The sequence below is a fragment of the Equus asinus genome, chromosome 2, assembly GCF_041296235.1.
Source record: "Equus asinus isolate D_3611 breed Donkey chromosome 2, EquAss-T2T_v2, whole genome shotgun sequence".
In the NCBI taxonomy this organism is placed as follows: Eukaryota; Metazoa; Chordata; class Mammalia; order Perissodactyla; family Equidae; genus Equus; species Equus asinus.
In genome coordinates, this window is record NC_091791.1 from 130651549 (window position 1) to 130669182 (window position 17634).

General features: G+C 53.9%; 1 protein-coding gene across 4 annotated transcripts in view; it reads right to left on the reverse strand.

The window, feature by feature from the left end:
- Positions 1–17023, reverse strand: part of PAQR5 (progestin and adipoQ receptor family member 5) — an 82302-nt gene extending 65279 nt beyond the window's left edge. The window contains exon 1 of one of the 4 annotated variants that reach the window (XM_014848202.3): positions 16846–17023. The gene's annotated coding sequence lies outside the window, so the exon portion shown is untranslated. Of the gene's footprint in view, positions 1–6236; positions 6365–16845 lie in introns of those variants that run through there. The other 3 variants (XM_070499132.1, XM_070499140.1, XM_070499138.1) reach the window with 3 other exon arrangements.
- Between the last annotated feature and the right edge of the window lie 611 nt (positions 17024–17634).

The window sequence follows — 17634 nt, forward strand, 5'->3', positions numbered from 1 at the left end:
TGGATCAGCTTCCACAGAATCTGGCTGGGAGCAGGGGTGCTGGGTAGGGCTGGAGATGAAGGAAGATTGGCCATGAGTTGATCCTTGCTGAGGCCAGGCACGGAAGTTCATTACACTAATCTCTCAATGTTTGTATATGTTTTTAAAAGGAGACAATTACAATGTCAAAACACTCCTGAAATGTGAAGTATGCCTTGAGTCCTTCTCAGACGTTGCATGGCAGCAGACAAAGCAAAACGCTGTTGCAAGAATAATTGTTACTCTCTTCACAGACTTTCCTAACGTGAAATATCAACACGGCAGTTTTGAAACTGATACAGGAAACGGTGCATCAGAATCTCCATCTAAACAAGATAAAACTAAAGAAATTAAAGACAAGCCGGAAATGCTTTAGAAACAAAAAGTATGGCTCCTTCTAAATAAGAGACTGTAGTCCCTGAAAAAAAGCCAGAAGGCCTCGTCAGCGGAAAATATTCAAAGATATCTCACAAACATATCTCCTCACCATTCTCCAGCTAGGGTAGAGTGAGGAAAAACTTTTTCCTGGAAAATTTTATAGATAAGAAACATACTCGTGACATAATGATACTGCCAACGTACTTTGATTTTAAGATTCTGCTTTCAAAGGGATCAAATAACATTTCATCTTCAACTTTTCAAGACTAGATTTTGTGTTTTTGAAGTGTGTAGATTTTAATGTTTTGAACACTTCATTTTTGTTTATCTGCTAATACAGACCAGAATTATAATGCCTATTGTTACAAAGTTATGTTTACTTTATGTTCTAAAATATTATACATTTTTGTATTTAAAATTATTAAATATTTGGTTTTGCTGATTTCAATTTTCAAATATATTTTTAGACAATACAATATTTATCTCAGTATTATGTGATATACAGAGTAAGATGGCCCTGGCTATTTTACTCCAGTATACCTAGTTCCACACACTGTGGGAGCAGGACCAGTGGGTGCCAGGAAGCCAGCCCGGGGGTCCTCAACTCTGGACTCGCGTAGACCCGCCCAGAGAGCTTCCAAACCTCCTGATGCCTGGGCCCACCACAGCTCAGTTACGGTGAGCTCTCCAAAGGTCAGGGAGGGAAGCTGGAGCCCAGGTGGAGCACAGTCAGAGTTGAGACGCTGAGGTTCTAGCCCGTGGTGAGCACAGGGCCCGGCAGAGCTGGTCTGCACTGAGCCTGCAGAATGAGGAGCAGAGCGCCTCCACTCCACAGCTCCTGGGCCCCCAGGGCGGGCGCTGGAGCCAGGTCCCTCCCCACCCCACAGGCTGGGAAAGGGCAAAGTCCCGGCCAGGTTGATGGGACGTGGATGCAGGCCCTGACTGTTGAGTTCCCTCACCCTAACGGGGAGACGTCAAACTGCTAAGGAAAGGACGATCTTGCTTCTAATCTGATCAGAAACTTAAAGTGTGAGATACGGCTGTCAGCCTGTGAGACAGCCGAGACCACAGGAGCAAAGAAGGGAGGGAGACCGGTGAAGGGGGCACTGAGCGCCTTCCCACGCCCTGGGAAAGCAGATCTGGAAACCTGGAAGAGGTCACGCAGCCTCTGAGGGCAGAGCCAAGACCCCAGATGGGAGCTTCCGGGAGGCAAGCCTTAGTTCAAGGGACAGAGGCACTGTCCCCCACAGAGGAGGGGCCGCTCCCTGCCTGGAAAATGTCCAGGTGGAGTCTGGGGTGCGGATCCTGGGAAGGCGGATGAAGTTAGGGGTAGAGACAAGGGTCTGGAAAACCTCTCCAGCAGTAAGTCCCACACCCAACATGCATGCAATTAACCCAGGGGTTCCTGAAAATACGGAACGGGCTAGGTGAGGCCCTCTCAGGCTTTCTGAATCAGAACCTCAAGGGGGCAGCCTGAAAATCAGCCTGGTTATCAGGCTCCAATGGTGATTCGACACATGGCCCAGTTCTGGAACAACTGCCCCGAGCATGTGTGACTAGTCACCTTCACACGGCCCAGGATCCACTCGGGACATGAGACACTCGGAGCCCAAGGTGAGAGGAAGCACAGGGAGCTCAGGACCAGTGCTGGCAGGAGAAGGTGGAAAGGAGGTGCCCGCAGGGGAGAGAGGCAGAATGGGAGAGTTCGGCGATGGGTACCCAAGGAGGCGAGTTTGAGATTCAACTCTGCATCTCCTCAGTGAGCATGTCTCAACACTCGGGCCCTTGTTGAGCAGGGTATAAGAAATGGCTGCCCTCAAAGAGAATCGCTTCTCTGAGGAGACAGGTGTAAATAATAATAGAGCTACAAGGGATCAATGAGAGGGAGGGAGGGACCTGAGGGGCCACCTGCCTCCTGAACACACCCACTCGGGTGTTTCACAGGTGCCCTAACCCCACACAGCCACAGCTGCATCACTATCTGACCACTGAATCCTGCCTTGTACACGCTGCTCCCTCTGCCTCACTTCCTGCCAGCCTGGAAAATTCCACCTGACTTCATCAGACTCCAGTGCCCCTTGCCTCCCTCTACGCCCGGGGTCATGGGGCCTCCACTGGCACCCCTCCTGCACCTCAGGCGGCATGGGGGCTCCTGGAGCACATCTATCCCCGTCCCTGATGGCAGGTTCCCACCTGCTCGGGGACGAGTCCCCAGAACAAAGCAGAGTGCCCGACACGCCAGGGAGAGCTCAGAAAAAATCTGCCCAATGAGTTCCGAGAAGGGGCCCTGAGCAAGGATGTCAGAGCAGTCAGGGAAGGCTCCTGGAGGAGGCAGCGCTTGAGGCGGATGCCAAAAGAGGGGGAGGGCTTGCTCTGGCAAACAGGAGGGAACAGCGCCCCCGGTGCGAGGGACTTGAAAGCCAAGGCCCAGGGCAGGGAAGCCTGCTGGCGCTGAATTCAGAGAGGCAACAGATGGGAGGACAGCGCCAGGAGGGGCGCAGGGAGCAGACTGGGCACAGCGCCCCTCCAGGCTCAGAGTGGCCTCCCCCACCCTCCCGCCTCACACCATGTACATTCCTGAGCGGCTTTCCCGGGCAATCATTAACCCTGAGCTTCACCGCCTGGACTGGGGGAATTGCTAACAGAACAAACCGGCGGGTGACCCATTTCACATAACTATTACCCAAAGAACACGCCCCACAAGTGAGGGGCAAATGGTCAGGGGCAGCCAAGGAGCCAAGGAGGTGTGATCTGGCAGAAGGAGGAAGGTCACGTGGACGGGACCAGTGACTGGCTTGTGCCAGACCTTCAGCCGAGAGTGGAGGACGCTGGGGGTCAGAGAAGGACACAGGGCCCGGATGGGAAAGGGTGTGACTGGCAAATGGCCCCACAGCGAAGGAGGAACTCAGACAAGTGGCAGGCTCCAGAGCACACACTGCTCCTGTCAGCGACATGGGAGTCGGGCCTCCGCCATGGGTTCGACCTGGCCCTGAGTCCCGACGTCTCTCTAGGGCCTCTCTCCCCTTCTGCAAAATGGAGTGACGGGGTTGAGCTGAAAGCCCATTTACTGAGCACTTAGTCTGCTCGTGGGCATTTCACACTCCACTGAGCTCTCACGGCGTGGCTCTGGGGGGGGGCACTTTTATAATCCCCAGGGGGCCCACCTCTTTGGTCTGTTTCGAGCATTAACAAGAGCCCAGGGTTAAGGGTGTGGTGCACAGCTGGTGTTCAGTGAGGAGCATCTGCCTCGACGACGCTGCCATAGCGGAGGACGTGCCTTCCCTGGCCCGCGCCAGGCTGCGAGGGGGATCCTCCTTCCTCCTTGCCAGGAGGCGTGTTTCCTGCCAAGCCCTGTCATCAGCAGCACGCTTCACAATATCTGGATGCAGCATCGGATTACAGCCCCGGTGGCCGAAACGTGACTCGAGGTCCTTATTCCAGCGTTACGAAGCACAGGCCTTTCTAAAGGGCTGAGGGAAGACGCATTACTCAAAAACCCATGAAGAAGGGGAATAAGGCGTCCTTCCAGATCAGCCCCAAGAACACGCGGCCAGAGCTCAGGAAGGTGTAGCAGGTGACCTGCCGTTCCGGGGGGAGGGGACACGGGACAGGGCTGAGATGGGGATGCAGGACGGGGGTGGGTAGGGACCCTGGCCACAGCTGTCCCTGAGCCCTGGCCGTCCCTTCCTGCCCCCGAAAGCCCCAGTGGCCACTGGTTATGGTGGAAAGTGATTCACTTTGCCCAGGGATGGAAAGCAGAGCTTCTACATGAAAAGTGAGAAGGAAAAAATCTTTTCCATCGTTAAAATGCCTCTCCCAAATGTGTCCCCATGGAGTCCCATAGAGCACCGTGAGAAAGGAAGTAGCATAAAGGTGGAAACACGCTTGGAGATAGGTCCCTATAGTTCTTGGCCCAGGAATGCTACATTGGGCTGGCATCTGTGTAAGCAGATGGAAAAGTGGTCACCTCTGCAGTGTGAGTCAAGGGCCGCCCTCCACACCATGAGGCTGGAAATTTCACCGTTAGAGATTCATTTCTTAGGGTCTTTTTACAAAAGAGCCTGAAGAACATGCTGACTTTGGGGATAGAGGAGAGGTCGTGCAGATTAGCTGAAATTATTAGAGGAATTTTTTTTCCTCTTACTTTTCAAGCAGAGGCACAGATCTCCCTGTGCAGGGTGAATTCATTTCCACAATAACTGGTGGCAGCTGGCCCTTCAGGGGGATAAGTCAGAGCAGGAGGAGTGGAGTAGAGGGGCAGAGAACCCAGCTGTGTCAGGACCCATCTTAAACAGTCTGCTGGAAGAGAGCGTTGGGCAAGGAGTGCGAAGATCTGGTTCAAGTCTGACTGAGCTGTCCCTGGGAGGCCCACGTGACTCTGCACGAGCTGTGCGACCTTCCTGTGCCTCAGTTTCCACATCCCAGCATGAGAAAATGAAGATGGCAACACCTGCCCAGCACCAGGAGGCACTCGGTGAGCAGCACTGAAGGCATGACTCGGCACGTCCTGGGGCGTGAAACCCTCTGGCTCACCCCAAGAGGGACTCATTTAACCCCCCAGAGACCTGGGTCAGCCTCCGTCCTCCTCAGGCCAGCAGGACACTGGAAACAAAACTGGAAACAAAACTGGGAGCCGGAACAAAGTCTTCTTTAAAGGAACAAAGCCCACCTTATCAGGAGAGGTGCTTTCCCTTTGAAAGTCAAATCTGAGGCCTTGGGGACAATGGTGGGCGGAGGCCCAGCCAGAGGCTGGGTCCCTCCCCTTCCCCGGCCTGTGAGAGAGTGGTCACTGGAATTCACTTCCTCAGACTCCTCTTCTGCTCTTTTCAAGCCGTTAAGGAAATCCTGAGCATGATAAGCAAAGACTTGATCATTAGAAGGAGCAGAAAAGGCAACTAAAAGGCAAAACTGATGCATCTAGAAGAGAATCCAGGTGTGAAACTAAGGCCCAGAGACGTTATGTGGTTTGCTCAGCATCACACAGCGAGCTGGTCCTAGGGTAAGTCCAGAAGCCCCCAGTCTTGTTAAGCTACAACCTAGAAGGAACATTCCTGCAACTGGGCATCTGTTGGACTCGGAGGAACCATCCCTGGTAGGAAAGTGAAGATTAAACCAAACCAGACGAGGAGGGAGGAGGGAAAAGGGGGGAGGGCAACAGAGCCGGTCACTCCCCCTCCTCCCGCATCCTCCCAGCAGACTTGTGGTTAAGCCAATTTCATCCTCCTTCACACAATTTCCTTTTTTTTCACTTACAAATTTTCTTAAACCACTGGTCAGGTTCTAGACAGGACGCATACCAAAAACATCTAAGAAATAAACTATTGACGTCTCATATTTCAAAAACTGACACCCTCCCCACTTGGCGCCTTCTCAGCGGCTGCTCCCCACCTCTGCCTTTCAAGAGAAGGACTCCCAGCCGGGAGAAGCATTATTGAGCCCTGATCTGGGGAAACACTTGTTTCCTGCCCTAGGGGCAACTGAAGGATACTTGAGGAGGCAACAAACCCCCACTGGAAGTTTTCAAAGCCTCACCGTCCTCACTGAAATGCAAGGTCACCACGTCCATCCCGTCCCATCCAGCTTGCGGGTCCCCCGGGACTCCCCTCCCAGCAGGGAGGCTGCGAGGCGCGCTGCTCCCCTACTGCTGACAGAGCCCACAGCGACTGCGCTGCCTCCTGTCCCTTCCCATCTTGGCGGCGCACTTGTCGCCCCAGAGTAGACTCACCATCCTCCTGCCTCCCTGGAGGCCTGATGCTCCACCTCCCCCAGGGACACCTGGCCCGTGGAATGCCAGAAACCAGGGGGCTCCTCACCAGACCTCCTTCCCCTTCCTTTATCACCTGTTCCAGACCCCCTGTCTGCTTGAACTCCTCTTCTTTCAAGAAGTCTTCTCTGCCAACCACAACCCAGCTGGCTTCCCCCTGTTCTCTGCACTCGCCACTGGAGCTCAATGGCATACGGGTGACTCAGTACACGGTGTCTCTCCCGGACGGGAGAAACAAACCCGACAGACTCGGACCACCCAGAGCACCTGGCCCTGTGCAGAGTTCATCAGAACTACGTAAGCACTTGCTGAGTGTGAGGTTATTTCCCCACACACTTCACTCTCAAAAGGGTAAACAGCTCTCTAAGCAAAAATAAAAGAAATCGTAGGGAAGCGTGAGTAATCGCCAATTGTGTGGGTGCGTTGGTGAACGTCCCGTGCACTTACTGACTTAGAGCTCACAGGACTGGGATGCAGGCCAGAGTTATTACAATTGGGCAAATTCTCCCCTTCCCGCCCCGCAGCCAAGAAAAGATTCTGTGTGATTTGAGCAGGACCCCCAGCTCCTATTCAGCGATGCTACTGCCAACCATCCACCATTATTACATAATTCGCCAAATTTGGAAGACTTTTTGGTCTTCAAGAATTCCTTTCTCTGGGGCCGGCTCCGTGGCCGAGTGGTTAAGTTCGCGCCCTCCGCTGAGGGGGCCCAGGGTTCGGATCCTGGGCGTGGACATGGCACTGCTCATCAGGCCACACTGAGGTGGGGTCCCACATCCCACAACTAGAAGGACCTGCAACTAAGATATACAACTGTGTACGGGGGGGTTTGGGGAGATAAAGCAGAAAAAAAAAAAGAATTCTTTTCTCAATTCAAATGCCACTGGAAAGTCAGAACCAGTTGACAGGTATGGGCATCTGATCCCAGGGTAGGAAGGATCTGGGAGAGAGGCGAGGGTCTTCATGGAGCCAAAATGGTGGAGGCTCACTTGAGACAGGAGGGGAAACACCTCCTCCGTCTAACAGGCAGAAGGGTGGGAGGTGCCAGGGGCTGGTAGCAGCTAGTCGAGGAGGTAAGGCACGCAGTTGAGTCCATCCAGGGAGTGGGCTGTGTTAATGTGATATGGAAAAGGTGCGGACCAGGGAGCTGACTGTCATAAGCAGCTTCACAGCCCCACCCTGAAGCCCCAGAGGGAGTTAACACAAAGTCAAATTATTCCTGGGAATTAAAAAATTGTTTTCAAAAAGCATCCACAGGGTCCACCCTGCATCTTTGACCCTATGGCCCCATCCTTTCCCATAATCCACCAGATTCACCTCCCCCTTGTGTATTTTTTTCGTCTCCCGGTTCTGATCACTGCCCCCACCCCATACACACACCTCCCACACACACCTCTGTGCCTCCCAGTCTGCGCTCCTGCCATCCCCACCACGAGGCCTCTCCTTATCGGCAGCCACCTCCCCCAGGAGGTCTGCCCTGAGAGCTTGCCACTCACACCTGACAGTTCTGGAGCCTCACTGAGACCTGCCACTCACTGATCTTCATACTCTGTCTTTGTCCAAGGCTCTCTGTTGTCTCAACTGTACCCGTAAGATTTTAACTTATGGAGGTAGCCAAATGGCACACAGAGAGGCTAATGCCATTGAAAGAAGAACTTATTGCTTACATTTCCCAAGAGAAGGGGCGCACCGCATACGACCACAAGAGAAGCGCTAGGTTTTGGTCAGGAGGCAGAAGCAGGAGCGAGGGGAAGGCTAGGCCAGAGTTTTACTAGGGTTTCCATGGAAAAGGCAGGGCAGGGGAGACGGGTCAGGACTGGCTAGTCTGACTAGTTCCAGTGGGCTCTGGGGCATCGGGGCTGTCCCGGGTTACTGGCTACCTGCCCTGGGACAGGTTAGGGCAGGGGAAACACTGGCTCAGTGTGTGACCGTGAGATAAGGAGGTGGTTCAGAGAATGGGCCTGGACCACAGAGGAGATGGAAACAACGCTGGCCGTTGAGTGTGGCCCAGTGATTAATGGCTGCCAAATGGAAGAAAACTCAGAACACCCAGCCACTCACTCCCCTCACCCAGCTCAGCTTCCAGGGCTCTCTGATCCAACCTCCCTCTCCGTAACACAGTGTCCTCCGCCCTCTGAGTGTCTGGTACCTTGTAACACAACGCCATCCCTGGACGAACTCAACTATCTACCTTCACTCGTCAACTTGTTGTCCCTGGCCCCCTGGCACCAGCACCCTCCTCCCTCGCCTCTGCCTGTCATACAGCAGAGGTGTTTCCGGTCCTGGTCCCAATCTGGAATGCACCCCAATGCTTCCTCAGGGCTCCCTGTGCCAGGGACCACCCCTCTCTACCGAATCTCTCCTATCAGCACTAAGAATTCTTTTTTTTTTTCTGCTTTTTCTCCCCAAATCCCCCCAGTATATAGTTGTATATTTTAGTTGTAGGTCCTTCCAGTTGTGGCATGTGGGACACTGCCTCAGCGTGGCCTGATGGGCTGTGCCAGGTCCGCGCCCGGGATGGGAACTGGTGAAACCCTGGGCCGCCAAAGCAGAGCGTGCAAACCTAACCAATGGGCCACAAGGCCGGCCCCAGCATTAATAATTCTTAAAAAACAGTAGCGAGAGCAAAAAACTCCCTGATCAACTAGGGGAAAAAACACTTGTAATTTATACTCTAGATAAAAGACTAGTTTCCCACATACATAAGGATCACCTCCAATTCAATAAGAAAAAGACCAACAAGCTGATAGAAAATGGGCAAAACATAGAAACAGTTCACAGAAAAGGAAATACAAATGGCTCTTACATCTAGAAAAACATGTTCAACCTTATTCATAGCAAGAAAAATGCAAATTAAAACTATATCGAGAAACTATTTTTGTCTTCCAGATTGTCAAATATCAGTAAGTTTGGTAACACACTGTAACGGAAGGTGTGGGAAAACGAGCATCCGCATACATTGCCGGTAGGAGTGTACATTCTCAGGAATTCTATGGAGAGCGATATGCCGAGAGCTTTCAAAATACAAACGCACGGACTTTCTGACCCATCAATTCCACTTCTGGGACTTTATCCCACACGTACCCACCTACACGGCAAAATGACTAGAGCACAAGGGGATTCAGTGGGACATTATGATGTCCGAAAAACAGGACACTAGTTAAATCAATGAGGTGACACCCATATGGTGGAACACAATATAGCCGTAAATGGGAATGAAGACGCTTTCTAGGTACTGATCTGGAAGCATCTCAGACAGCCAAGCGGGAAAAGAAGGAATCAGGGGCAGAAGAATGCATAACGGGCACTGCCATTTAGGGGAATGACCTCCGTCTGTAATTACAGATTCCCGGGTGAAACATCTCTGGAAGAATATGTAAGAAATTGGTAAAGTCGCCTCCGAGGAGGGGAGGGAACTGGCAGGCCAAGGGACACGGGGCACTAAGACTTCTCACAGTGAAATCTTCACTGTTTTTGAATTCTGAACATGTACATCTATTTTCTAAGAAAAAAGGGGGAGAGCCAAAGAAGGAAGATGAAATAAACAAATAAAGCCCTCCCTAACCACTTCCCTTTCTGGCTTCCACTCTCTCTCCTCAGCTTTACTGACGCATTTTTGGGAAAGCCATCTGCCAGCTGTCTCCCTTCCCTCCTGCCCCATTCCTCCACTGCCTCGGTCTGACCTCCCCCACGGCACTGTCTGGGCTCCAAATCGGGCGGCTGCTTCCCAGCCCTCCTCTTGCTTGCTCGCTCTGTAGACCTCCCCGCGGGCCACGCACTCCTCCTTTTCACGGGCTGCCAGGGCCACACGCTCCACTGTCTCTGCTCCCTCTCTGGGAACTCCTCCCCAGTCTCTGCAGACTCCTCCTCGGCTCTAAATGCTGGTGCTCCTGGAGCTCACTGCTAGGCCCTGCTCTTTGCTCTGCTCTCCGTGGTCCGCACGCTCTCCCTGGGCTCTCTCACCCACGCCAAGGTTTCGCTCATCATCTATATGCATGTAACTCCCAAAAGCACATGTCCAGCCAGACCTCGCTTCTGAGCTCAGGGTCCCACTTGGCTGTTGCCCAAGGATTTCCAATCCAACATGCCCAACATGTAACTCGCCAGCTTCCAGCCACTCTCATCCTCCATCCGCGGGAGGCTTCCTCGCCTGGGTTCCCTCCTGGTTATGCCTAGAGTCTGTCCGCTCTTCCCCACCTCCACCAACGCTCCCGCTGCTCACCCAGGGGAAGCCTTCTTCATCAGCTCCACCAGCCTCCTCACTGGTCTCCCTCACGCTTTCCCACCTGAGGGCCTTTGCACACACTGTTACTTGTGCCCTGAATATTCTCCTCCACTCTCTGCCCCTGCTTTATCTTGACTAGCTCTTGTCTCTCTTCTAGAAGTGAGATTAACATCATTCCCTCAAGAAGCCCTTCCTGACCCCTGGACCAATGGATCGCAACTGAGGGTGATTCTGCCCCAAAGGAGACATTTGGCAATGTCTGATGGCATTTTTGGTTGTCACGACTGGGATGGGAGTATGTGTGTGGCTAGTCATCTAGTGGGTAGAGGCCAGGGATGCTGCTAAACATCCTACAATGCACAGGACAGCCCCCACGACAAGGAATTATCTGGTCCAAAGTGTCAAGAGTGCCGAAGTGAGGAACCCTGCCCTAGACGGAACCACGTCCCCACTACACACTTTCATAACACGCTCCATTTCTCCTGTTACCACCTGGCATGACTGTGATTAAATCTTTAACTGTGCAAAGGTATTGGCCAAGCTCCATTTTCTAAGCTTTATGAGACGAACAAATGAATCCAGGTCAGTGGCTCATGTTTCTCTCTACACCTCCACCCCCAGTGCTCGGCCTCAAGAACAGAGCCTTGAGCTTGGCAGTGAACATGTGTGGACTGACATGAAATGCTCAGGGCAGGGACTGGCCCATACTGAACAGAGGTGACCCCATGTCCTGGCCTCCAACTCCACTGGGTCCTCTGTGCCATCTGACGGCAATCCCTTCTCTTGCCCTCCACCAGCTTCTCTCCCTGTCCCAAAGCACCCAGCCCTGCACAGCTTTGCAGGCCCTCAAACCCTCATCTTCACCCAGCTGGTGTCACGGGCCCCTTCAAGCCAACGGGGCCCAAGCTTATCCCCTCATTGTCTTGCCAAATCAGCTGCTCCTCCTGCAAGCTTGCCCAGGCAGCGGCACCACCCCTCACCCAGCCGCCGACCCAGAAACCTGGGCACCCTTGTGCAGCACATCCACCTTTCAGACTGCTCCCTCCACGCCCGCAACGACATGGCTTCAGTGTTACCCAGTTTTCTCCCCCTTGGTTCTTGCCTTAAGCCTCTTTCCCTCTAGTGCACCTGTGACATCACTCACAGCTATGTCCTTCTAAGATGACAGCTGGCCTGTATCACTTCCTGATTACAAACCCCTCAAGGCTTCGCACTGCCCAAGGTGAGGGGCCTGAGCGTTCCCAGCCTGGTCCCAGAGCCTCCCCATCTCCCGCTCCAGGGCCTCATCTCCAGCCACACCCTGCTTCAATCCCAAGTACAAACACGGTTTAGGCTCTCTCTTCCCCTTCCCCCCCTCCCCTCCCCCCTTCTTCTCCCTCTCTTCTCCTTCCTCTGCTTAGAGGCCTGGAGATCTCATGGTCATCCTTAAAATCTAGTTCAAACACTTCTTCAGTAGCATGGCCGTTCCTCAAAAAAATTAAACATAGAATTTCCATATGATCCAGTTATTCCACTTCTGGGAATATACCCCCCAAAAAATTGAAAGAAGGGCCTCCAACAGATATCTGTCCACCTATGTTCATAGCAGCACTATTGACAATGTCCCAAAAGTGGAAGCGACCCAGGTGTCCATCCACAGATGAAAGGATAAACAAAATGTGGTACATCCATGCAATGGGATATTATTCAGCCTTAAAAAGGACGGAAATTCTGATGCACACTATAACACAGATGAATCTTAAAACATGATGCCAAGTGAAAGAAACCAGACACAAAAGTTCACACGCATGAGTCTATATGAAGTACCTAGAACATGCAAATTCACAGAGACAGAAAGACGAATGGCGGCTACCAGGGGCTGGGGGGAGAAAGGAATGGGGAGTTAGTGTTTAGGGGGTACAGAATTTCAGTTTTCTGGAGTGAAGAGCGTTCCAGGGTTGGATGGTGACGATGGTTGCACAACCATGTAAATGTACGTAACGACACTGAACTGTACGCTTTAAAGTGATTAAAATGGTAAATTTTGTGTTATGTATATTTTACCACACTAAAAAAAGGCAAAAAACAAACCCAAACCCACCTCTTCTTGCTGAAACCCTCTATACACAACCCCCACGTCCCCAAACCCATGCATGCCCCCGTGCGCCCATCCCCAAGTCGCTACAGAGCTCCCCTCGCGCAGCTGAGCAGACCGTCCTCTGTGCATGCTCGCACAGGCTCCAGCGCACTCAGTTACAGACTGAGCTCTCCGTCCTCCCAGACGGAAGGTTTCTGCAGGCAGGGACGGTGTCTAACTCGCCGCTCTGTCCCCGGCATCTAGCCCGCAATCTAGAGCAGCCTCTAGTCCTTCAATAAGGACTATAAGAATGAATAACCAAACCAACCATTTTGGGTTAATACTACCCAAAATCTCGCAACCTGTTGTCCCCAGAACAGTGATTTACTTCCAAGATTCATCAACAACCCCCTCCCATCCCTGGAGAAGATAAATCTTCGCCCTTCCATTAAGCAACAAGGTCAGAAGGGGCTTCCACGGACAAAGTTAATAAACAGCTAACTTGGGAGGAATAAACAAAATAAAACTGCGCCGGATGGGGGCAGGCCCTTGTATCTAACACCAGCACACCCCGCCTCTCCCTCCTCTGAGCAGTGGGCAGGCTGATTCACTTCCTGTGTCCCCTCTCAGGGCAGCGTGAGAGGGGACCGTGGAGAAGCCCCGGTCTTAGGGCACATACAGATGATTAGTCACTGGCTGGAAGGCTGCTGACCTTAGTGCATGGCTGACCACAGCCTGCCCGCCCCGCCCCCACCGTCCTAGTGACCTGAGATCTGGAAGGCAAAGAGTACTTGGCCTTGGCTCTCAGCAAGAGGCCCCGCGGCCCAGAGCCTTCCCTTTTCTCATAGCTCCCATCCACCCTGTAAGCCCTTGGAGCCCCCACCTGCAGACTCCTCGTTCACACATGGTCCACTTTTACAGAGCAGGGGCTGGAAGGAGAAATGGTCCCCTGGTCCTGAGGTCACCCTCGGGAAGGTCTTCTGAGATCATCTAACCCAGTGGTTCTCAACCAGAGAAAATTTTGCCGCCGGGGGACATTTGGCAATGTCTGGAGACATTTTTGGTTGTCAAGAAGGAAGCAGGAGGTCGTACTATGGCATCTGGTGGGTAGAGATCAGGGATGCTGCAGAACATCCTACAATGCACAGGACAGCCCCAACAAACCAGAATTATCTGGTCCAAAATGTCAGTAACCCCTGACCTAAGCCAAGTGTCTCCTGTATAGATGAGGAAACTGAGGCACAAGAAGTGACAGGGCCACAGTCACGCTGAGTTAGATGTGTCAGAATTAGAATCCAGGCTCCCACCAGCCACACGAGCCTTCAGCTCCCAAGATTGCAGTGGCCAACACAAAGACTGGTAGCAAGCTGGCAGAGTGGCTGAATTTGGGACTACGGGGTCTAGAAGCCCATGATGGCCGGGCTCTGAGCCTCTGGCAGGCCCCCAGTGAACCCCAGCAGGGTTAGCCTGGCTGCGGGGCTCCCAAAGAATCAAAGAGGAAGATGTCTAAGGCCGCTATGGCTTGTCCAGGCAAAAGGCCCGTTTGAGGTTAGGCAAAATTTACCACTCAAGTCCCCACAGAGGACACTGGGGGTGTTCCTGGCCTGCTGTCCAAGCCAGAAGTGAGGACAACTCTCTAAGATAACCCCTGCCTTACGGGGCAGGGCATGGGCAGGAATTACACCTCGGACTGCTGCTTTGGGGGACACTGTCTTTTTTCCTCGATGCCAAAAATGATCACATCTCCCACACCTGTCGGCTCTTGCAAAATTTCAAAATAACATCTAGAGTCACCTTTGTCCTTTTCCCCCAGGAGCCAACACCATGTCTCCAACCATGGGCAAAACACCAGGGCGCAGGTCCAGGCATCAGAGCTGACGTGCAACCCCATTATTTACGAAGGACTGACTCACATCAGGTCACAACAGACGTACTTTTCCATCCACTGTTCCTGAGAGCCACCAGACTTGCAGTGATAGTGGCGATAAAGAGAAGGCCAGAGGACAGGAATGCATGAGCTATGGCCCAGGTCAAGGCTTCACCCTATTCAGGGGAAGGAAGCCCACAGGGAGTGGTTGAGAGGCAAGGCTGGGGGGAACCTACAGTGGCCTCAGACACAGGAGGAGTCACCATTGCAGAGTCATTTCTTCAGGCAAAGCATTGTTATTGTTCCCTCCACCTGCCCTGTCCCCTTCCTCCCCAATTTTTCCAACAAGCTGGTAAACTCCTACACATCCTTCAAGGCCCAACGTCTGGAGTCCCTCCCCTAACATCAACTCCAACTCTTAATCTGGCAAACCACAATGGCGATGGAAAAAGATTCTTCCACATACACAGGAGAAAATAACAATCACCTCTTATGGCTTGCTTTGAAGCTAACAGAGCCCTCTGGAGAACTCACTCTCTCATAAAACCATGCAGATTCTATTGTCCCCATTTTACAGATGAGGAAATTGAGGCCCACAAAAGCAAGTTCTCTTCCCGCAATCCATAGTTGCCCCATGGAGTGGTAGAGAGAGGGAGGAGGCAGTAAAGATTAAAGTTTCCAAATAAGATTTTCTGGGGGCCAGCCCCATGGCCGAGTGGTTAAGTTCGTGTGCTATGCTGCGGTGGCCCAGGGTTTTGCCCGTTCAGATCCTGGGCGCAGACATGGCACCACTCATTAGGCCACACTGAGGCGGCGTCCCACATCCCACAACTAGAAGGACCCACAACTAAGATATACAACTATGTACCAGGGGGATTTGGGGAGACAAAGCAGAAAAAAAAAAAGATTGGCAACAGTTGTTAGCTCAGGTGCTAATCTTGAAAAAAAAAAAACGTTTTCTGGAGGAATGGGTAAGACTTGGATATAGATGGGACAAGGGTCCTCAGCCTCCAGCCTAGGGCAGGGCCAAGCTGGGATGTGCTCACTGGTTTAAAAAAAACCAAGTTGCCCCAAGTGGGTGAGGATGTCAAGGACCCTCGAGGGTGACGGTGGGCAACTATGTGGTCCAGTTTTTCAGAGTGCCCTTTCTGCTCAACAAGGGCAAAGATCGTCGGCTGGAAAAGAATCTCTGCCGTTTCAGCTTAATTCATCCCATTCTCATCGAGCACCTTCTGCGCGCCCAGCACTATGGCTCCAGCAGCCAAAACAGGTGCCGGCGTCCTGCAGCTGCCGCAGCTTAGCAAGGAGAGGAGTTCCCAAGCTCTCTTGGAGGAGCTTCCTGACCGATTTTATTTCTTCTTGGAGATGCCCTCTCCTGGCCTACCCCTTTCAGCGGAAGAACCTCGAGGGAAGGGGGAAAAAGAAATGAAGCCCTGCTGAGTCAGGGGCCCAGCAAAAATGGAGAACCAACCACCTGGCTCTAGAAAATGGTGGTCTGAGGTTCAGGTCCACCACGTTTCCCCAGCAAATTACTTAAACTCTTTGGGCCTCCTTTTGTCTCACCTGCCAGTAGAATAAGACCTACTACCCCACTGGTTACTGTGGTGTAAAATGAAATCAGAGATGTGTCCATGTTAGTGATGTTAGCTCTTCTCTGATCCACTGACCTCTCCATCTGTTCTCTCTGGTTCTGCGCGGGAAGGGACATCTTTCATTCCCATCTCCGCTCTGAACGGAGCCCTCTGTGCAGCCGAAGCTGGATGAAGCTCATTCTGCTCAAATTAGCAAGGGTTACTGAGCTCTTGATCTATGCCCCTGCCGGTCTGTGGGCCACCCTCTCTCCTGCGCTCATCTGACTGGGCTTGGGAAGGCCTGGGGGGAATGGGGTCGGGGGGGGGGGGGTGGTGGGGGGCGGGTCAAGGATGCCCAGCCCGGCTGTGCCTGCCGGGAGACAGGACAGAAGCCGGGACTCCCCGTGGTTGGGAACTCACTTCATCAGGGCCCAGACGGGCCCCCCTGGGCAGAGGGCCGCCCCCTCTTCCGCACCCCGTCTCGCTCAGCCCAGTCTCCTATCGTATATCCGGCCCGAGGAGGCGGGAAGCACAAATGTAAACATCTCTTAAGAAATCGCCAACTCTGCAGCCCCCATCCAGGGATCTTTTCAAGGGACTGAAGGACGCGGGGAGGGACGCAAACGCTCAGAAGAGTGAGAGAGAGGAAAAGCGAGAAGGCAAAAATCAACTAATTTCAGCGGAGACCGTGTGCAGCCGCGGCGGCTGCCCCACCATCGCACCGGCTCCGGGCGCTGCGGGAGGCTGGGCGGGGGGCGAGCGGGGGAAGGGGCTGCGCTCCCGGCCGCCCCGGGCGCTGCCGGCCGGGCGCAAACTTTCCAGGACCCGCCCCTGCATTGGCCGACGGGCTCCCGGGGAATGCGGGGCGGCCGCGGAGGCGGGGTGCGCATGGACCCGGAGGCTGGGAGGACGCGCGCGGCGGGGGACCCGCGGGCGGCACTGGCCGGGAGTCCCGCCCTCGGTTACCTGGCTCCGAGGGTCCCAGGCGTCCAGTCCAGAGGGCGCAGGGACGTGGCACAAGCGGGCTGGGGCCCGAACACTCCTCGGAGCCGCAGCGGCCCCCAGACACGCGGGCGCTGCACCTGGCCCGGCCGGTCCGCGCCTTCCCCGCGGTCCCCGCCCCCGGTCCCCTCCCGCGATGGGCGGGGCAGGGCGGCGGGGGAGGAGCCGAAGGCAGGGGGCCGCCTCCCCTCGTGGGGCCCGACCTAACGACCTGCCACAGACCCTGAACTCCGTAACCTCCAAACGGGCGCCCCATCACTCGCCAGTCTGAGGTGCGACCACAGCCATGCGCCCAGGTGGAGTCAGGGGAGCGCACAGGCCTCTTCCCCGCCCTTCATTCCCACCCGCACCCCAGGGCTGAAGGCTGGGAGCCCCAAGGCGTCCTTGAGGGCAGTGCCACCGAGATGAGACGGCCCTTGAGAAGAATGCATGGGGTGGGGCACAAAGAAGGAAAAAACAACTGAGTACTCGCAGCCCCGCCCCAGCTTGTCCTCTTTCCCCCGCGGGAGAGGCTCTGGGCTGCGCTTGGCCCTGTCGTCGGTTCTACTGGCTCTCGCCAGCGTGTCCATGCCACGAGGAGCTTTGTCACCCCTCGCCCCTTCCCAGGTCTCCACTTCCCAGGTCCGGAAGGCGCCGGGCCTGGACCTCTGCCACTCAGTGGACACAGCATAAGAGTTGAAGGGACATGGAGGTCACAGAAGCAACACCTGGCCTGGGGACCCAGACTCCGGAGCTACTCCCAGGTGCTGGAGG